The 22,796-nt window shown below is 42.1% G+C and overlaps 1 long non-coding RNA gene across 1 annotated transcript; it reads left to right on the plus strand.

Moving 5' to 3' along the window:
- Positions 1–3,144: 3,144 nt before the first annotated feature.
- LOC308565390 lies at positions 3,145–22,357 on the plus strand. Its single transcript, XR_014000036.1, has 6 exons — positions 3,145–3,370; positions 15,044–15,139; positions 15,788–15,958; positions 16,220–16,309; positions 20,709–20,793; positions 21,953–22,357. It is a non-coding gene; the product is annotated as an uncharacterized lncRNA (long non-coding RNA).
- The last annotated feature ends 439 nt before the right edge of the window (positions 22,358–22,796 follow it).

Here is a 22,796-nt window from a genome sequence, read left to right on the forward strand (position 1 = left end):
AATGAACACAAATCCTTGAAATGTTATTGAATTTTCCATTTATACAATCTTTTATAAATTATATAATTGTGTATCTTCTGTTGGTAATTTATTAAATAAGTAAAATATATGTATTATGAACTGCAATAAGGAATCTACGATTTAAAAAAGATATAATTCCTTTGAAGGATGGAGAAGGTCCACGTGACAGATTACCTTCCTATACTGACCAGAAAATTCCAGACAAACAGATTATGATTACATTCCTGGAGAAGAAAGAAACTGCAGTTAGGTCAAGTATTAAGTCTATATTCAGCATCAGGGGGTTTGCACAAGTGACTCCATTTTAGGCCTGTGGTTTTCTCTTCAACATCATTTTTCCGCTTTAGAATTTGTTCACAGTAGCTGTCATTAACCTGCAATTTAATTAATGGTGTGCATTGCCTAAGTTGAGATGTACAGGGTTAATTTTTCAGTGTATGTTGTACTGAAGAATAATAAAAAGTTGCTCATTTACTGATAATTTATAATAGAAAAAAGAGGTGAGTCTGGAGTTCAAATATCCAACATTGAGATACTTGTTAAGTCCAGCTGATTGAGTGAATATTTCCTTACTGAAGAAAAAAAAAAGGGTGTTCCTTGTTTTTATACATACAGAGAGTAGTCTGGCTACCAATATCAACTAAGAGCGGCCTGAATTTGGATTGTTGGGCATGATTTTGGAATCTGTTCTAACCCTTTTTTTTAAGAGATTAGAAAATCTTTGGCAACGTTGAGGCACAGACCTGGGTTCTGGGGACCAAAGTTCCCTTTAGGTTGTGTGTACAAACTATTTTATGGACTAGCGAGAAAAACTTCTTTTATCTATGAAGTACAGCCAGTTGATTCAAAATAGAAGTGATGCTGTAGCTTAGTTCCTGAAAGCGATAAACTAAGGAGCTTCTTTGTAGTGGACAAAGAAGCAGACATTCCAAAAAAAAAAAAGAAGCATAGTGTGCTATATGTTTGAATAACAGAGTGAAGAAAAAGTTGAATTATTTCTTAACATATTTGTCATGTATCTTTATACACACACATGCACATACATTTTTATTACAGAAAATGGAATCCAACCATACATAGTGTGTATTTAACTGTTTTTGTCACTCAGTGTTATATCACTAACCTTTCTATAATTTTAAATATTCATCTATAAAATTTGTTTTAAAACTAACTTTTTAAAAGCAGCATAATCCTTTTACCTAGTTAAGTAGTCAGGTTTTACATTAAATTTTGAAAAAAGCATAACCGAGCTGATTTAGTTAGAAAAGGACCTGTGCACAAGATGGCAAGGCCAGGGCTGCAGGCCGCGCACGTTCCAACAGCAGCTTCCCAGCGTCGTTGCAGGTGTCTGCAGAGCGTCCCTTAGTGTCGCCAGGTCGTGATCTGTGAAAATCCAGCATTTCTTCAGCCAGAACCGCGCTGCAGACAACACCCCTGGGGCAGATCTGGGAGCACGTCCGCCGTTATTTCTTTGGAGTGATTTTGTGAAAGCGGAATTCCTGGGTGAAAAGTTATGTATTTTTTTAAAGTTTTTTTTTAACATGGTTGCCCTATTGCCCCCCAAGAAAGGACTTTAAAAAATCAATATATTGTCCCAATAATAATGTTGGCGAGTTTAATTTCACCAGAACATTGTGAAAACTTAATGAAAAGGATGAAGTATAGATACACGCTACAACACGGATGAAGCATTGGTACATGCTACAACATGGATGAAGCATTGGCACATGCTACAACATGGATGAAGTATTGACACACTACAGCATGGATGGAGTATTGATACATGCCACAGCATGGATGAAGTATTGATACACACCACAACACGGAGTATTGATACATGCTACAACATGGATGGAGCATTGACACACGCCACAACGTGGATGAAGTACAGATACACGCCACAACATGGATGAAGTATAGATACATGCCACGATGTGGATGAAGTATCGATACACGCCACAGTGTGGATGGAGTATTGATACATCTAGGATGGAGTATTGATACACGCGACAGCGTGGGTGGGTGGAGTATTGATACACGCTACAACATGGATGGGCCTAGAAAACACCGTGCTTAGTGAAACAGTCCCAAAAGATCACACCTTGTATTGTGGCAGGAGCGTAAGCTGGGAAAATTCACGGGCAAGCGGAATGGAGAAACTGAGACAAGAAAATTAAACAAGGTCAGATAATTTGAACAACTCGCAGCCAGCTGGTGAATCGCAAGACCTTATCTTCCCCAACCAAGGACACTTGAGAGCAAATGGCTTACACCTCCCCTCCCTAACCAGAGAACACATAGCTTAAATCACCCTGGTTGAGAGAGACGGAGAACAGAGACCCAATTACTGCCGTTTGTGCCAGCGAAACCCAAGGACAGATGAGGTCAGGGCAACAAATAACAAAACCCCACTAGAGTCAGACAGGCCCAAGATAACAGTAAAACAGACCAAAGAATAACCCCAGACTCCCCGATATGCTCATTTTGATGCACCGGCATAGTAAAAATGCTCCTGGAAAGCTGATGAATATTCTGCTGAAACCCCCCCCCAAGACTCTTACCCACAGAAAAAAAAGATAAAAAGCCCTGGGGAGAGAGACTCCGTGCTGCTCGCTCTAGAGCATGTCCACTCCCCTTGCAGGGCCTGAAAATTTTACTTCCTCCTAAACTCTAAGGGTCCCCACAAGACTTGCAATCAGGGGAGCAGCAGCTCATCTGGGCTTAACCCTTGACCCTGTCTCCAAAGCCCCCCTTTCTCTGACTTCCCAGCGAGCTAACGGCAGCCCCGCCTGGTCTCACTTCTATCACCGTGACCTTCACTTCCCAGTGATACTGTTGTAATTAGCTTGCTATTAACAGAAAAGGAGCAAAGGGGGAAGCCAGACATTGTAGACATGTCATTTGGGCAGCTTCAGGGGGAAGCTGCAACTTTGCACTCCTCAGGGAACCTCTGGTCCCTTCCCTGCAGGTCACTAGGGGAAGGGACTGGACAAAAGGGAAGATGGGCACATGCACAGTAAAGGTGGGGTGCTTGCCGCCAGTCAAACCTGGGAACAGAAATCATTGGCCAGAGTGGGCAGGGCCACCGCAAGCCCACAAAAATTTAGAAACACATAATCCCCTAGACAAAGGAGCTCTCGTTCTCAACTCTCTCGGCTCATGGGGCTCTCTTGTTCCTGTTTCTTTGTTCCTCCAAGCCCTGTGGCCCTGAAGACCCCACACCGAATGGACCGCTGAACTGCAACTGGGAACACAAACAAAGCTAATCTGCTGCTGGACTGGACCTGTGCTCCAACGTGAGCAGAAACTCTGGCCGCTGGCTTTGATCTTAGCTCTGCTGAAACCACAGGTACACTTCTTCTAAGGCAGCACAGAGAGAAATGGGCCCTGGGAAACTCAGGGGTGTAATTACACAGAAGAAAGCTTTCTACAGCATCTCATCTGCCCTTGAGGGCCTCTGGGAATTCTTATTCTAGTGGCACCCCAAGAAACTCACTTTCCCCAGCAGCCTGTTGGGACAGGGAGCGCTCCCCCCTATAACGCCAGTGAGCACCAGCAGCCCGGCCCTGGCTCACTGCTTTTCTGTAATGGTTCTAGAGAGCCACGCGGAGCACTGCCTGGTCCCTCTCCTGTGGCTTCATCTACCCTAGGTCCTCCCTTTCTTTCACTGTCCCCAGCTTTAATAAACCTACTCTCTACATCACCTGCACTCTTATTGTAAAATCCTTCCTACACAAAGTCCAGAACCCACATGCTGTAGGCCGGCCTGAAGCAGACCCACCCCAGGCCAGTCCCTGTCTGGTAACAGTGTGATTCCATCTCTATGAAATGTCCAAAATAGGCAGATCCCTGGAGACAGAAAGTAGAGTAGTGACTGCCTGGGGCTGGGGGGCAGAATAAGGAATGAAGTGACTGCTAATGGGCACGTGGTTTCTTTAGGGACAGTGGAAATGTCCTAAAATGAGATATGGTGCTGGTTGTACAACTCTGTGAACATACTGAAACTAATGAATTGTGCACTTCAAAATGGTGACCTTTGTCTCAATAAAGCTATTATTTAAAAAAAATTATTGGAAAACTTGACCAAGGAAAGAACAATGGTAGTTGTGGTAAGTGGCTGTCGATTAATAGTGATATTGTACTTTTCTGTTTTCCACATGACTTGGTCTTTTATATTTCTCTGGTGAGTTACTTGTCATTTCTCTCATTCTTTTCTTTGAAAAAATATTCATAATTTTCTTAATTTGCATATTTCCTTATTAAGTAAGATAATAATATCTATCTTTGAATACATGCCTTTCTAAATACAAAAAACCCTTTAAAACGTCCTTATACTGTTTTTAAATTTAATATTCTAGGTACCACGATACTTATTTCATATCAGTAAGAGGCTAAAACAGGGTCTTAAACCTTAGTTTACTTCTAGAATCCTTATAATTTTGACAATTCTCTGGGAAATGAAAAGCCAGAGATACTGATTCCAGCTAAATTAGTTTCAGTGTTACAGGTAGTCACAGCCTGCAGCTGCTGGCATTTGCTCAACCCCCTAAATTAAATAAGATGTTAAATGTAGCTCTGGGAGGAGCTCGACTTGGCAAGTGCCCTAACCATATATATCAGTTCACAACACACTTCAGAAAAACAGAAAATGCAGAAAACAGTTGTTGGCACTAAATGGTCAATGTGTCATTGGTTATTTTATGATGCAGTAACATTTAATTTCATACTTGAGGGTAAATTAATCAAGGACTAAAAAGCATAATCTTATTGCTGACATAAATATTCACTGGGTAGAACGAAAAATGAAAAAAGGAACATTCTTTCAAAAATACCATTTTGAAGCACTGAAATCCAAATATTACACTGCATTTGTTGATTCTAAAACTTTATTGATTTTCTGAAACACCACTATTGCTTGAAGAGAAAATTCAGCACTACCTCAATAAATGCATCACTTATAAAATTTATCACAATTTTAGAAATGCTAAATTGTGGAAGGTATGTTTCAGTATTGTGGATATGTGTTGATTCTATGCTTGTTAATGTTTAAGAACTTGTGAGCATCCAATGGGCAGAAAATTTTGGCTCCCTAAATGAGAATTAAATCCTTTCATCTCTTCTTGTGTAAAAGTCTGTTTTCAGAAATGGAGCCCAGAAAATGGTGCATTCTGTGCAAATGACGGTTATAACTAAGGAAAGAGTAAAACTATAGAGTCCAGATTATAATCTGTACTGTGATGTTTATTGTGAACTTTATTATTTGGCCAAAGTAATGCCTCCAGATTCAATCAAAGAGCTAATTAAACGTAAGTTACTACTTGCAAGTCATTGTGCTAAGAGCTTCTGGGATGTAAAGCTAAATGAGGTCTTATCCATTGTTTCTGCCCTGGAGGAGCTTTACACATTTGTTTTTGCTTTTTGTTTGGGGGGTTGGAAAAGCCTGAGGAAATAAGACAAGTACAAGAACCTGGGGAGACTTCATTTTTGCTCCTTTTAACTGTGAGAAGTGGGGTGGTCTCTTGATAGCATGATTGAAGTTGGATAAAGCGGAGAGAAGTGGTAGAGATGTTTGGGACTGAAGAAAGAGAAATCACAAGGGGAGAAGGCAAGATGGGAAGTCAAAGAAAAAAACCACAAAAGAACAAATGCTCTCTGAAGGACGTGTTGGGGAGGGGGCACTGTGTGGACTGGTAGGTCAGGGGCAGTTCAACAATCTCTCCGATTCACATGAGAGCAGGGGCAGCCTTTGCAGTGGGAAAATTGATGATACATCCCAGCATAAACAAACAGCCTCTCAGAGAGTGGGTCACATGTTGAGAGAGCTGAAAAACAAGACCAGGCAGGCTCCTGAGAAGGCCCTGTGGTGATGAAGGGAGCCTGCTTCCTGGAAAGCAGTCAGAATTGTATAGAAAGTTTCTAAGTAAACACATTTTTCAGGCTCAGCTAAAAACATGTTTACTTAACACCTCTCATCTAAGGGCTTAGGAATGTTTCACTGACATTTACATTCAGAGCTTCCCTTTATTCCATGAGACAGGAATAAAATTGGAATGTTTTTGTGATCTGTTCCCTGTCCTGCAGTTCTTACGAATTTATTACCCTCAAGAGAGAGATAATATAGACTCAGGGTTATGTTAACAATAGAGAGAGAAAAGAATTTTAGATTCTTTCTAATCCCAAATTGCACAAAAGGTTAGGGCCCAAACAGGTTTGGTGACTTTTAGCTTAGTGACACTCCTCTAAAGCGTAGAGAACAGCACTTGCAAACAGGGAATGGAATTGTATCCGTACTGTACTGTGCCTTTCGTGGAAGCGGTACAGAGTATTCATGCATAATTACTCCACAGTTTAAATTTTTTACAAGGCTAAAATGAACATGGAATAAAGCGAGGAATGTTTCTAAGGCCAACATTTCACCCGTTCCCTTTCAAAATAATTTTATCCCATATTTTGTGCATTTCTTTTGCCTGTCTGCTTTTTCTTTTTAACTCTTGTAACTTCATAGAAGCAACTCTGCTTACAATTAATACAGGAGTTTTAGCAAATTTCTCAGGAATTAGGATTTGAAAATTAAAGATAGTTCATGTATAAGAGTCTAGAAAGGTGTATGCATTTTTTTTGGCTTGTTTAATTTATAACCTTTCTATGATAAAGACATATATTTATTTCTAATACCATAAGCACCATAAAGAAGAAAAAATTGAGATTGGAGGAAAAAAATACCATGATGGAAGAATACATTTATAATTTTTTTATTAATAGAATATCTTTCCTGTGAAGAGCCTAACCCCATACAGGAGAAGGTTCCCATGTACAAACACATTCTTGAGCTATCAGGACATTTGAAAACAACAGATGGTGCAAGAACAGTGGGAGATTGCAGATGGGGTAAAGCAGAGGGAGAGGAGGGAGAGGAAGGAACAAACATGGGAGATGTGGGCAGCGGGCAGTGGGCAAGGGGAGAGGTCCAAGAGCAAGCTGGTGGGAGACATCACAGATGTGGAACCTGACGGGATTTCAGAGACCACGGAGTTCCAACCTGACAAGAAAAACATTTCTGAGATGTTCTCAATTAAATGACAGCGGGCTGGAGAGCAAGAGAAAGAACAGTTAGGTGGTTAATAGCTGGGGGCCAGCTACAAATACCACTCACATTCCTGAGTATATGTTGGAACTTTGAATTAACTTCCAGGTGGCTCTTTCCTCTCTTATCTAAAAGAGAGAATAGCCGGGGCCCAGCAAACCCCAGGAGCCTCCCCTTTTTGTTTATATGAGAACTTGCCTCCCACCAATCCAAAGGAGCAGAGAACGCTTCTCCCTGCGGACTCTGCACCTAACCCAGCACTTCCCCCACCCCCTTATCTGTAGCCACTGTTAATTTTTTCATGGCAACTAACCCCCCGGCCAAACTTGATGTATAAAAAACTTTGGCCAACTCCACAGGGTGGATATGTTGTCTTTTCTATCTGGTGTTGCTGGTGGTGGTTTAGACTTCATACCCCAGGACCTTGCTGTTTTGTTTTGTTTTGTTCTGTTTTGTTGTTAATGTTTTTATTAATTTCTGAGAGAGGAAGGGACAGAGAGAAAGAGAGAAACATCAATGAGAGAGAGTCATTGATCAGCTGTCTTCTGCATGCCCCCAACTGGGGATCAAGTCCACAACCCAGGCATGTGCCCTGACTGGGAATCGAACCATGACCTCCAGGTTCATGGGTCGATGCTCAACCACTGAACCAGGCCAGCCTGGCTCAGCACTGAGTCTTATAACTCCTGTCTAGCAATCATTCTTCTACATCATGACAGTCTTGGCCTGGTCTCAGCTTGTGACAGTAACCCTTTTTCCATGCTAGCATTGAGTAACAATCCTGGGCTGTGCTCTTTTCTTTTTCTAAAATAATTGAGAAGAATCACAAGGAAAAAATCTAGGAAGCCTATAAATGACAAAATTCCAAAGATGGAAGAAAAACCTATACAGCTTCACCCTGCCTCTGTTACTTCTCTGTGCTTGATTCTCCAGGCCCTTAGTGAACCCTCTTTTATTTTGTTGCTCTAGGAGGAAGAGTTAAATTGTGATTCAATGGACTCTCATTGCCAGGGTTTGAATCCTGGACTCTAGAAATGACGTATGTGACCTTGAGCTAGTTGCAAAATACCTTTGTCCCTCAATTTCCCAATCTGTTAAATGAGGAGGAGAGGATAGTACTGACGTCCTCCAGTGGTTCAGAGGATTAAGTAGTTTTAACTCAATGAAAATGCTTAGTACAGGGCTGACACTTGGAGTGCTCAAGGAGTATTAGAGATGATGATGATTATTTCAGCCTCTAATCCCTTGACTGCTCTTGCCTCTGCTGTAAATGGCCAATTCACTTTCCTCATCTCAGCTCCTCTGGAAGCTTTTCCAGATTTGCACAAGCCAACTTGTCCTAACTTCTTCTATGCTCCTTTGAGCATGCACGCACATCCATTAGAACAATTATATCGGGCAGTATAACAGAAAAAATATCAGATTCATAACTTGAAGTTTAAATGATTTGTAGCCACTTCTGCTGAATTAGTTAGATCTGAATAGGAAAATAAATATCCATGCTATTTTTTCCCCATGTAAGGAAGCTGAGGATGGAAATTTCAAGGCGCCTGACAGATTATCTGGGCTGCGAAAGGGTTGAGGTCAGTTGTTTGGCAAGGCTCTTAATAGAAAGCTCTCTGGATTCGCAAAGGCAGACCCTGAGACTGATGACAATGGTTGTGGTGGCAGGGAGCAGTTCGAGAGTTACATTGCTTTGCTTTCGGTAGTCAAATTGAGTGTGAGAGAAGAAGCTTGTCCATGAGAGTAAGTGTGAAATCAAAGGCTTTTGAAGTAGGTGAGATCTGAACAGCATTATGACATAGAGCTCAAACCTAACGATGTCAGCTCTTTACACAAATGCCACATATGAGTGATGTATGCATGTAAATAAAGAAAAGGTCTGAGTTATATGGCTGTGTTAGTGTGATCAAATTCTGGGTCCCTGATATCACTAACACAACCTGCCGATAAGACAAAGCTAAGTTTATTGCTTAGCACAGTAAGGAACCACGCCACCTCAACAGAGCTTTGGGAATGTCTTGCCAGGGACTAAGCCAGATTAGAATTTATTGAGAGTGGAAGTTTGGTTCAGTGTGAAAGTATGCACGGAATGCTGCAAAGATCTATAAATTGAACTAATTCAGTCCAAGAAGGTACTCAGAGCTAAAGGTAACTAGGAAACATGTAAGTTACTCCCAGATTTCTTAAAAGAGTAGAAGAGATCCGAGGTTGAATATATGGTATGAGCCTTGAGCCACTTAATCTTCGGCCTTCAGCATTATGACTTCCACCTCACCGCTGGCCAATGTGAAAAATGACTTTGCAATTACCAGACTTGGTGCACTCCATTCTCGGGTCCTTTGATTTCTGTTTCTCTGGCCGTAACATAAGTTTCTCACTCTCACCTGAGCTCCTGCGGCAGTCCCTAGTTGGCCTCCTTTTTCATCAGATGTTCGTTCCATAACTTTCAGTCAAAGGCTTCTGAGGCTTCCCTGCACTTTCTAGGAAAATAGTCAGTTCTTGGCGTATGAAGTAGTTCATAATGGATCCTTGGCCTTAAGCTCCCCGTTGGATGAGCCTTGTTCCTGGACCCTGTGCTCAGCTGCATAGAACACCAACACCTTCCTCTTGGCAAGTAGTCTCCCAAACTTTCCCCCTGTCTGGCTAATGACACTGATCTTTCAACACTCTGCTCACATGTTCCTTCTCTGATATCTTTCTCAATAATATTCTGGTGAAATCAGTGGTATTCAAAATACGGAACTTAACATGTAGAGCATGGGCACTAACCCACCAGAGAAGACACTGGATAGAAACAACTTGATGTTCACTGTAATGTATGTCAGCCCTGAGTAGATCTGACCATCCTTGTGTGATGTGTCCACTGACATGCATAGTCTTGTACTTAACTTTGCCCAAGGCCGTCGTTCCCCCAGAGAGTTAGCCTCTGAAAATCATAAGCTATGTTTATCCATTTCTTTATCTCTAGAACCCAGACAACAGAGTTTCTTAATGTTTGTTGATATTAAAAGTAACATATCAGAGAGGGTTGAATGCAGAGCTGGTAAAAAAAAAAAAGAAAAAAAAGAAAAAAGAAAAGATATTTAAACATTTTGCCAGATAAGGAAAGTGACTATGATAAAGGTTAAGTAATTTTCCTGGATTCCTATTTGCCTGGATTCAGAAGCAAGACATCGTATCTCACTCTTGGTGTCAGCGACTTAGTCTGGGCGTTGTTGAGGGGCTGTGTCTGTGAGGAGTGTGAGTCACCATTGCCGCCTCTGGTCAGCACACTGGCCTTCTGACCTGGTAACCTGGGTGCTTCACTTAAAGGTTCAGCCCGTTTACTTCTTTCTTTATAATTTTATTTCTTTATTCCTTAGTTCCTTCCTCCTTTCCTTAACTATTCTTTGGGGGGAAAAATCTAATGAAGGAAAGTTTATACAAGTGTAAAAATAATGAAAGCAGGGGCTCAGACAGATACTCATACAGCAACAGCATTTATTCACACTGGCCAAGAGGTGGAAGCAATTCAAGTGTCCATCAGCACAGGAATAAACACAGTGTGTGCTTGCTATGGAATATTACTTAGCTGTGAAAAGGAACGAAATTCTGACGTATGCGGCAGCAGGGACGAGCTTTGAGAGCACGATGCCGGGATGGTGAACTTGTGGAGGTAGGGGAGAGGGTGCTCTGCGAGGACACGAAAGCTTCATGCCCTTTCCACATACCCTGTCCGATATACCTCTTCCTCCGGCAGTTTCCGAGTGCTATCCTTTCACAATAAGCTGGTGATCTAGAGGATGCAACCAGGAAGGCCATCTGCTGCCTGGAAGAGGCCTTGCCTGAACCCACTGGGCCAGCACCCTGATCTCTGACCTGAAGCTTCTAGAACCAACAGTTTTCCTAGGAGAGACTTACTTTGTTCATAGAGCAAATTAACCTGCCCTTACCACCAAGTGCATTCTTTTTTTTTTTTACTTCTTACCCAAGGATATGTGTTTTATTGATTTTAGAAAGAGGGAAAGAGAGAGAAAGAGACAGATCGATGTGAGAGAGAAACATCAATGGGTTACCTCCCATGTGCACTCCAACCAGATCGAACCTGCAACCTAGGTATGTGCCCTGACCGGGAATTGAACCCCCAATCTTTCGATGTATTAATGGGAAGACGCTCCAACCAACAGAGCCACACAGGCCAGGTCCCGGCAAGTACATTCTTAAAAGCCAGCACAGCTCAGCAGCTTGGTGTTTACGTCAGACATCACCCACACAGGCTGGGCTGCTTGACCTCTTCTGCAAACCTGCTTTGTGTTCTCAGAGAGGCTCTGAGTCAGTCAGTGCTGCCGTCAGATAAGAAAGATTGTCCTCCGGAAAGTAAGAAAGAATGCGCAGTGTCGTGTTGAAGGAATTGCCGTCTCAGCCCCATCTGTCGTGGGGGTGTGGCGACATCCTCTCTGCAATCTCACTGCCCCAAGTGTGCACACCAACAGGACCTGGCTGCTCTGGGGCCTGGGGAACCTTCTGGGGCTCCCTCCAGACCACAGGCTGTGGCCTGCACTGCACGTGGCCCTCCGCTGACTGGGCGCTTGGCCAGTGCCTCTTGGAGAGCAGCCGCCTGCAGGATCCAGGCTGTATCTTAGTGGGTTCTTATTACTTTTAGCATTTCCCTTTCTATAAGCATTTATACTTTTTTGCTGCTCAGCTCAGCCGACCCCACCGGAGGGTGCCAGTCCTGTCCCTGCCGTCATATCTCGATAACTGGCCTTCAGGGTACTGTCCACGTGAATCAGTGCTGTGGACGCTGGCAGCTGCTCAAAGGCACGTCGTCTTCGAGCTGCCAACTCGAACACCAAACAGGACCTATCTCTAGCCCTAGCCCACAGCTGGGACAATGATTAATAGTCGGCTTGGCTCTAGACCTACCTATTAGGTAAATTCTTTTCTGATTACATCCGCCTCCAGTGTCCGTTCCCTTTTTTGAATGCTACAGTGTATCCTTCACTTTGCAGTTAGGCACATGGTACATACCAAGACGAATTCTTTAATTTAATCAAATTATTATTTGTTTTGACATTGTTATCAAACTGCTCACTGTACAACCTATCTTTCTATTTAAATGAAAAGTTCCCTGGTGGGTAAAGAACATGTTACTTCTTTGTATCTTTTAAAAAGCTTTTATCTAATATGTTTAATAAAATAGATGCTGAAAAAATTAAGATAACTTATACTAAGTAAATAATCCAGATACAAAGGGACAACTATTGCCCAACTCCATTGACACTCAGAATACGCAAATTCATAGAGACACAAAGTAGACTAGTGGTTCCCAGGAGCTAGAGGGAAGCTGGCGTGGAGAGTTATTATTTAATAGGTACAGAGCTTCTGTTTGGGACAGGAAAGACATTCTGGAAATGGATAACGGTGATGGTTGCACAGCTTTGTGAATAAACTTAATGCCACTGAACTGTACATTTTAAAATGGTAATTGTATTGTAAGGTGCATAATAAAAACCAGCAGTTTCTTTCCCTTTACCTCCCATATTCCAGTTCCATACCCTGGGGTAACCATTTTCACTGTTTTGTTAGTTTCTGGCATTCACCTCTGTATTTATAAATACAGTATACAGGTTTCTAAGTCTTGATTCATCACTTTTGACAATATCTAATTACTGGTTGCTATAATCTTCCCACTTTTGAGCCCCATCTTCTCAGTAGTGTTTTCCTGTGTTTCTTTTGTCTGCTTTGGCCATCTTTTGCATTTTGTAACTTGAATTCTGCTGTCAAAAGGCCAGTGTCACATGTCAAGAACAGTGTGTGGATGCCGTCCAGGCTACTTTACTCCCTCCCTACTGAGTAACCTTGTATTTCCTTAGACTGCAGCGCTGTCCTGAATATATCAACTCACTTGTCTGGGGCCTGGCAGGGTGCTAAGCTTGGAGCAGTTGTCTTGTTTTCATGGCCGGACCTTAATCTCTATATTTCCACCTGCTGGTTCTGGCTGGGGTCCTGTTTCCAACAGACAGGTCTCTTAAACTCTGATGTTGCAGCCTGTAGGACTTCACTTGGTCCCACTGCCCTGAGATGTCTGCTTCTGTGGTCTGCTCTCCAGAAGGAATCCCCGAGGATATGGATGGTAGGTAGGATCAAGGACACGTCCACCATGCCTCCCTGTACCCTGTAATTAGTTTTATTGCGGATCCAGCCCTGAATTTCCTGGTGCTTTCTCCCTCCCCTTCAGGCCATGACACTTATGTTCCAAAATGTCTCATTGCTAATCCTTCCTACTTATGACAGGGCAAACTTTGGAGCCAAGCCAAGGCAAAACAGTGCAAAACAAAACAAAACACTTTTCTCTTTCAGAGATCCTGGGGGTGAAACTGAGACCTTGGGGTAGGTTGGGGAGAGAAAAACATTCTCAAGAGAAAACTGTGCCCTGAAGGTTGGGGTCCTGGAGGAAGTAGATGACAAAAACAGGCAAGAGCTAGAAGAAAACAAGGGCTCAGGTTCTGGTTTTGAATCCGTGAACTTCCTTTTTTTTCTTCTGTAGTAATAACATGTCACACTTTCCTCACAGGGTTACTGTGAAGAACAAATGAAATGCTATATGAGAAAATGTTGTAGCAGATGTGACTCTCAGTCCCAAACGTCAGGGGGCAAGAAATTCAACTTTATTTTTTCATTGCAAGCTCAATTCCCTCCAATAGCAGAAACCTAATTTCGGTCAGTTTGGGGATCTTGTATCTCCTTTCTTTTGCTCGCACTTGAGTTCCTTGGGGCTTGTGTAATGAAATGCATTCGGTATATGGCTTCTTTGGTTTATTTAACCAATATCTGAAGACCTACCACATGCAAAGCACTTAAGAAAATAAAACAAAAGCTGATCTCTTTCACTGAAAAGTACCGAGTCCAGTACTCAGCTTCTTTCTTTTGAGTTTACCTTGAATCCTTTGTGGTTCATCAAGATATCCAGCTTCCTCTTACAGACACTTTTTCATGGTTTGTTTTGCAGACTGTGTACTTCCTGACACTGTCACATAGAATAATGTGATATGAATGGGATTGTAAATGCTTTTGTTTTATTTATTTGTTTATTTATTTATTTACTTGTTTATTTCTCTCTCTTTCTCTCTTTTTTTTGGGGTGGGCTGAAAACTGAAGCAGTGCCTAACTTCATCACTCTATGTGATCAATCTGTGAGTCACATTTTATTTTTTATTTTATTTTATTGTTTTAAGAACATATCTTTATTGATTTCAGAGAGAGGAAGGGAGAAGGAGAGAGAGATAGAAACATGAATGGTGAGAGACTCATTGATCGGCTGCCTCCTGCACGCTCCCTGCTGGAGACCGAGGCCGAAGCCCAGGCATGTGTCCTGACCGGGAATCGAACTCCAGTCTCCTGGATCCTAGGTCAAGGCTCAACTGCTGAGCCATGCCGGCCGGGCATATTTTATTTCTTAATGTTCATTATACCTTTTAAACATTCCAACCAACAGAGATGCAATCATTTGGTCTATATGAGAGAACTTCACAGATATGTTTGTCATTTATTAAAGCTGCCATTTTAGAGAAAGGCATAGAATTAACAAATAAAGTCATTAGAAGGGCTATTCCAGGCATCTTTTTCATTAGCCATTCCCATGACCAGCTAGTATTCTGTGTTCCGTGGATAACATTCCATATTTAACAAATGCACCCTGAATGTATGACTTAATAAGAGAATAAAGATAAAAAAGAAGGTGATGGGAAATTCATATTAGTTAACTTTGTTCTTTTGTGGTTTAATGGCAATTGCTGGTTTTAAATGATTTCATCCCAAGTCTGGCTTCCCCTACCTCCACCCCCCACCTCCACCTCCACCACTAATGAAAAGTTGGCTCTTTTTCAGAGTATCGCTCAGAGTTTATTGTCTGAGACACAGTAATATCCCTTGCCTTTCTGATCTCTTTTCCAGGCCAGACCACCAGCTTGGAACACCTTCCTGGCTTCTGCTCTCCAGACCGCTTCTTCTAGTCTTCAGAGGGCTCTCAGTATCGCCCTGGCCCAGCAGGTGAAAAGCCTGCTATGCCTGCCAGACAGGGGAGGGCCCTGGAGGATGGCCTGGGGTGGTGCATGCAGTGCCTGAGGGGAGCAGAGAGAGGCACCCTGGAAATTTAAGGGAATTGAAGGGGGAGGGGGCAAAGTGAAGGCCCTTAAACAGAACAAGAGGCTGTAAAATTTAACCCAAAGTGCCTGAGAATTTCCTGTGAGTGCTTCCTGAAAGCGATTAAGTCATGTGGGCTATTGCTTTCCTCACCTCTCACCTGTGCCAAGCACCAGCTTGCTGTCATTTTCTTGTCGTTTATTGTCCCATTGGCCTTTCCATATGAATATATGTCACTGTCTGGGTAAAAACATCCCCAGTAAACATCCATTCCCTAAAAGCTATGTTCTGAGTGCATTCCCGGCTCTGAGCCTGGACATTCCTAAGCAGCGTGTCTTATTTTCCTGCAGGAGCATGTGTGCTGCCGTTTCCACGGCCATCCCCCCGCCCCCCAGGCAGAACCCTCCCTGCCATTGCTCACGTTGCCTCATCTCCTGAAAATGCTCTCTTCCCACTTCTCCAGTTGCTAATCCCCCCCCCCCCGCTCCCCCACCCACCTTCAACATTCCTCTCAAGCCTTGACTACTCCCCAAGTCTTGGTGATTTGTTTTCCAGGCTTGGCCATTTGCTCTGAACACCTTCAGACCAAGCAGTCTTTACGCCTAATGTGCTTCATTACCTGAGTCCTGATTCCTGTCATACTGGCTTCCAAATTTTTTGAGCAAAAAGGTTTTTCCTTGTAACAAATGTGTCACCTGCTTATTTTAGAAAAATTAGAAAATGAAGGTAAGTATAAAGAAAAAAACTGAAATCACCTTTACTTCCATTACTTAATAAATCCCTCCACAAAATAGTTGCATTTTTAGTATCGTGATTTAAAAAATATACAATGGACACAAAACTACTATCACATGAGCAATGCTTTTAAATAAATGTATCCTTCCTTGTCATAATAATGTTACTCATACTTTTGCAAAACAGTAGCTTGTATATGAGAGAGTGTTTTTTTCTGGGCTGCATTTTGAGTTTGTTAACACCTATTTTCAGGGTCCTCTGTGTATTCTGGGTGGACAAGCTTTCATTTTTAAAGAATTGTATGCCATTGAGCCGAAGATTTGTAAACTCTAAAAAAACTAGGTAAGCATTTAAATATATATCTACCTATATAACATTTGCAGAGTCATGCATATATTTATAAATATTTTGTTATATGTAATGTATATTATGTCATGTTTGTATAATATGTATAAAAATAATGTGACTGAACTACCAGTGAAGGTCAGTGTTTCTCAGCCAGCTAATGAATGAATCAGAACTACGGTTATTGATACTCTGTGAATGCTTTTGAACGCCTGGCAAGAGTAGCAGAAGATTCTTTAAAAAAAATTAGTATTGTTGTGCAAGGAATATCTTGCATGCTAAAAAGCTTCCCTTCTGAAAGCTGTGCAATCCCGCCCTAAAAGTCCCTTTTGGTGAGGTTGGGCCTATCCCAGCACACTCTCTCCATGGCAACCCTCTGGGGACAGAGTGGGTGAGCGGCCCCTGCACCACGTGGCAGGTCACTCTGAGGCAACAGTGGAGCTGTGGTCTAAGGGACACAGGCGCTATGGCTCTGACCCTTCTCCCTGGAGTAAAGGGAGACCCAGTGGAATAACAGAGCTGGGTTTCAGTGAAAGTTCAACCCCAACTTTGGCTATGGGAACATTGTGACCACTCTACCAAACCAGTGAACCTATGCTGCCCTAGGCTTGCCATGTTTAACCACTTTTTAAGGAGTTGTGTCGATTAATTTGAATGCTGGTAGGATAATAGAATTGTTCTGTTATGGGTGGAAGTGGAGTTCTTGGGGTGCCGCAAGGAAAAGAATTTCCTGAGGCTCCCACAGGAAGATGAGGTATTGTGGAAGGCTTTATTGATGATGTAAAATTATGGGGGTTCCCTTCCAAGGCCCCATCTCCTTCAGTCTCGCCATGGAGAAAGTCCAATCTTGTCTTCAGCAGAGCCAGGATGAAGGCCACTGCCCGGAGTTTCTGTTCCATATTAAAATCCAATCCAGTCCAGCATCTGGCTAGCTTAGCCTGTGTTCCCAGCTGCGGTCCATTGTGTGTGGGGTCCACATGGCCAAGGGCCATGAGGCTGCTTAAGGCCACACGACTATGGAGAGAGGACATGTGAACATACGGGCAAGTGCGGGTTACAGAGCAAGAGAGAGAAAGGGAGCAAGAGAGAGGAACCTCTTTGTCTGAGGATTTTTACCCTTCCAAGATTTCGTGTTCTTCTGATGAGGTCCACCCGCCCAGCCAATCCATTGTTTTTCGGGCTAGACTGACAGACAGGCCCCTTCCCTGCAATACCCAGACATCACTGTGCAAATGCCCATCTCCCCCTTTGTTGGATCCCTCCCCCCAGTGATCTGTAGGGAATGGACCAGTGGTTTCCTGCTGTGTGTGGAGCTGTAGCTTCCTGGTGAAGCCGCCCAGATGACCATGCTTATAATGTTGGGTCTCCCCTTTGCTCTCTTCCTGTTATTAATATTAGCTGGCTAATTATGACAACAGTTCCATAAAAACCTCCCATGATAGCAACTTACTCCCCATTCTCTGCCCCCCCCCCCCTTTTTAGTGCCTACTGAATTGTGAATACCAGTAAGAAAAAGCAAGTGAGAAAGTCAGAGAAGATAAATGCAAAACAGTGATCCTGGCTCCAGGAAGGAGTAATCCATAGAGGAGATAATAGAGAGTCTAGTCTAATCCCTTACAGAGCTGCCTTCTTTCAGATTTTCCCATTGCATAAATTGCTCTGCAGGATTACACTAAGCACTTTCAAAGTTGAATTAACATATTCAATCTGTGAGGTTACTATTAATGCTCTAAGGAATAACTCACTAAATTGTTAAGTTCTTGTGGCAATGATGAAGGTAGTGAAAGCCCTTAACGTTGTAATAAGTAGCATATACATATAATGGAGAATCTGTCTAATTAATGCCAGTTTACCTTTTCTAACAGAAATGATTAAATAATTCTGGTTTTGCAGACAAAGACCACTGTGAACAAGCTGTTCTTTCCCTCTGGAAAAGTCTACCCTATTGTCTCTGTGGTAGTATATTTTATTGGTTCTCCTGAGTAACTCACTGTCTCAAAAAAATTGCTCCATAAAATATTAATTCCACAAGGTGATATTTAACAAAAATGTCCTTAATTAAAATAGTCAGGGAGATGCTACATACTATGTACCCCTGTCTTGAAAATTCTCAATGCACATGAGTGTACTAACCACCCTAAATTTTTGTCTGTTAAAAAAAAATCTCTTTAACTTTGTTTAGTAGCTCATTTCCAAAACATATTTAATGGGACCACATTAAAAATATTTCCAGATGTTTTCCCACATTTCACTGCTTCTAGGTCCCCCACCTTTTGAAGCAATAAGTTTCAGTGCTTCAGGAGAAGGGGAGTACGAACTAGAAGGGTAAAGCCATGCTTTGACTGGCAAATAACATTTGCTTTTGCCCCCTAAGAAGGAATAGTTTTGAGCAGCAGGCTTTGTTGAAAGTTGAGATTATACTGTGCCATGCTTAGAGAACTCTAAAGAGATGATGTAAGGTTGCCCTTGCCTTAGGGAAGAAAGCCTGAGCCCTTTGGGTGGAGGAGTGTGGAAAGAAGGGAGTCAATGAAAGAGGAACATGTGGTCAGACATGTGTCCAGTGACTTCACCTTTAAGCTAAGGTCCTGTGGTAGAGCATTGCTAGTAGACCTGGGGTGAGGAAAAGTCAGAGCAGAGGGCCTTTTGCACCATTTCTGGGTCAGAAGTCTGGGAGAATTATCACTTTACTAACTGTACCATCGGGAGGGATGGCATTAAGGTATGAATGGTGATGTGGAGTGTTTGGGTAGACATTGAGTCTAAACTAACAATTTTGAACCTCTTTTAGTTCTCAAATGGTGTATAAATGCCCCAGGAGTTTTTACAAGACCTATGGGAGTGGAAGAAAATAGTTGATTAGAAAGAGCCCGTAGGCCTAACTGCTCAAGATGACTGCACAAGATGACCCATTTCAGAGGCCAGGGGAGGAGACTGGCCAGCAAGAGACACAACTGAGGGCACGGTGGGCGCTTCAGAGTGAAGTGAGGCTGGGTCAGCAAGGGAAGACCCCTGGGTCCTGACTAAGGCCAAGAAAACAGGTCTTGTGCTGACCAACTGCAGACATCCTCAGAGGCTATCAGCAAGATGAGCAGGGCCCAGGCAGACAAAAGACATCTCTGAGGAGATCGGAGAACCTGAAAAACAAGAAAAAAAGCCTCTTGTTGTCCACTGTCATAAGGAATGTAAAGGGTCATGTGACTTACTGCATATGACAATTTCTGTGGTGTAAATACACCATACTTGACCTCAAGCCACCCACACGGCATCACTGAACTCAGAGTTGGGAAGAGATGTGTTTAATTGTCTCAGACTTTATGTAAACCCACTCTCAAATATACCTTATACTTAGATGCCAAATTAAGAAGGGAAAGGGAGAGGAAATGAAAGTCTGAGAGAGTATTTATCTAAAGAGGTTCAGGTATATACTACTAATAGGCAAGTTAATGTTTCCCACTCCTCCCAAGGTATCAGCTGAGTGGAAGATTATCAACAGAATAATATTGGGAGGAATCTACATTGTTGTTTGCACACTCAAGTGTTAATTTTTTTAATCCATTCCATTATTTGAGCACAAAACTCCCCCCCCTCCTCTGGGTTACCATTGTGCATTACGTTTTCTTTACCCTTCATTGATTTAACAGCTTTCTATAGGTGGGCTTGGGCTCAGCTTTTGGACTCAAGGCTCAGGTTTTCATTCCTTTTTCTGTTTTCCCTTATGTCTCTACTGGGAGTATTCAAATGTATATGCATATTTTTTAGTCCATTTGTGAGTCTATATCTCCAGTGTGACACCACTCCCAATGCTCAGCCCAGTCATCTCATACATTTCCTCCTGGTTCTCTGTCATTCAGTCAGACCAAATATGCAGTATTCATAACCAACTCTAGTACTTTCACCACTCTCAAATCAGCCTCCACTTTCCCAAATTAACTTTTCCACTATTCTTGGAATCATCTTTATTCCTTCCTTTCACACTCAGTTACTTCTAAGCAATGTATCTTTCACATTTTACCTTCATTTTCCATTCCCATTGCCACAGCCTCAGTTCAGACATTCATGACCCCATGTCTAAATAACCATAGTCCTTGTGTATGATGATTTTTACTCTATTTAAAAACATATCTCTTGTAAATAACCAAAATAGTTTATCATTAAGTTTTTTTAAAAAAATATTTTAAGCAAAAAACAAACAAAAATTCAAAATAACCTCGAAGTCCTACTGCCAAGAGATAACATGTTCTTTGTTAACATCTTAATCAATCTTATTTCAGGTATGTATGTGTATGTGTGTGTGTGTGAGAGAGAGAGAGAGAGAGAATATCAAATAAAATATAATCAGATTCATATATGAAATATAATCCACATACAATAATATTATCATTCATTGATCTTCCAGGCACTACGCTAGGCAGCCTACATATATCATCTCCTTAACTATTCAGAAAATCTATGAAGTCAATAGGATTACCCTCATTTTACAGGTGAGTAAACTAGGACTCAGAGAGTCCCATATAGATAAAAGTAAGTGGAAGAACCAAGGAAGTCTGAAGAATCCCAAAGCCTGTGCCTTTATCACTACACCATAACACAGCCATGGGATCACGTTTTGCATACTACAGTTAACCAGCTTTCTAATTTAACAAGATACTGTGACTGTTTTTAATGTTAAATATACATTTTACAAACATGGGATTATGGGGGAGAAACAAACTTTCCTCTACCCCCAAGGTTTTTTGGCTGGTCTAATTACCAAATACACATGAGACAGATTAGCAAGACAAAATAACCAAATCTAACATATACATATGGATGGGAGCCCCACATACATGAGAGAGCCAGAGACCCCACATACATGAGAGGTTCAGAGACAGAAAGGGAACATGGGTATAGCAGATATTCTGAGCTACGGACTGCTAAGGTGCCTTGGGGGCTTCAAAGGATCATTTCAGGATGATAAGAGTAGATATTTAGTAAATAAAAGTTTGTCCTGCCTTATAGCTGTGTCCAAAAGGTTATCTTAGATCATCTTTTATGGGCAAGTCCTCTAATTATTCAAATTCTAAGAAGTTAAGGGTGAGTTGCACAAGTTTCTCTGGAGCCTGTGGCTAAAGTTGCCTTTATCTGAAAATAATCTGCACACCACACAGGCCCATCTCTGGGTAACTCGCTCTGGAACCCTACAGGATCATAGTATGTATATTGTATCTAACCAAAAACATTTTTTTAAAATATATTTTTATTGATTTCAGAGAGAAGAAGGGGGAGAGAGAGAGAGAGAAACATCAGTGACGGGAGAGTCATTGATCGGCTGCCTCCTGCTGGGGATCGACCCCGAAACCTGGGTATGTGCCCTGACTGGGAATCGAATCTCTATCTCCTGTATCATAGGTTGATGCCCAACCACTGAGCCATGCCAGACGGGCTCTAACCAAAATTTTAATTTAATATATCATGTGGACATTTTAATATCAAATATACATTTAAAATTGTATTGCATTGGATGGTTATAACATACTTCCTTTAATTATCCATTAATAGATATTTACTTGTTTCTAATTTTGTACTATGAGAAACAAACTTAAATATTTGTTTATATGCATCTTTACAAATGATGGAATTATAAGTATTTTTTATGCCTAGGTGAAAATTTCAATATCCAACCCATATCTGCAGAGTACATCAATAATGTGAGATGGAGCCAAGAGTGAAAAGAAAATAGGGGCAAGCCACAGCCACGGGCCTGGGAGCTAGGCCCTGGTCCCCACTGCTGGATTCCAGCACGGCCCCCAGGGGAGTGTGAGAATTCTAAATTCCACCCTGGCTCCTCATGTCCCCATGAAGTTATATTTGAAGAAGTTTGAAGGAAGAAGAGGAAAGAGAACAATCCAGCTTAGTGGTTGTCTAATCTGTGCTTGAACACTTGCAGAAGCAGGGAGCTTACTGTTTTTTCAAAACTCCCAATTCTGTTTTTGCCTGCCCTTAACACTTTGGGGGCCCAGAGCAAGAGGCCATGTGCCTAAATATTTAAAATAAACCCTTCAAGCTAAGAAAAAGAGTTATGTTTTCTTTCCACACCTGGATCCATCCCATGCTATGAGGTACCTCACATGTACGTGTGTGGACATCTCAGCCCACAAGCCTGAGGCCTACATGTTCTCCCTCTGGGCTCCCCAGACTTGGATGCACATACTGGTGTATTTTAGAAAGGAGAGTGTCATCTAAGAAATTCTAAGACCTTAGAAATGATTTTGGAGTATGCGTAAGGATAAGATTACTTCCAAATGGTGGGATAGTTCGTGGAAGAAGATGACGCCTACAGGTGAGAATGGAAGAGAGATAGTGCCCGTGAGGTGTGGACAGAACCAAGGAGGCTGTGAGTGATGCTGTGAGTGAGAGAGTAGTGAGTGTGGTGAGATCACTGGTAGGGATTTTGTGAGGCAAGAGCTCATGTTAGGCTAGCAGGACCTAAAATGATGTATAAGGA

The sequence above is a fragment of the Miniopterus schreibersii genome (assembly GCF_964146895.1).
Source record: "Miniopterus schreibersii genome assembly, chromosome: 12".
Lineage (NCBI taxonomy): Eukaryota > Metazoa > Chordata > Mammalia > Chiroptera > Miniopteridae > Miniopterus > Miniopterus schreibersii.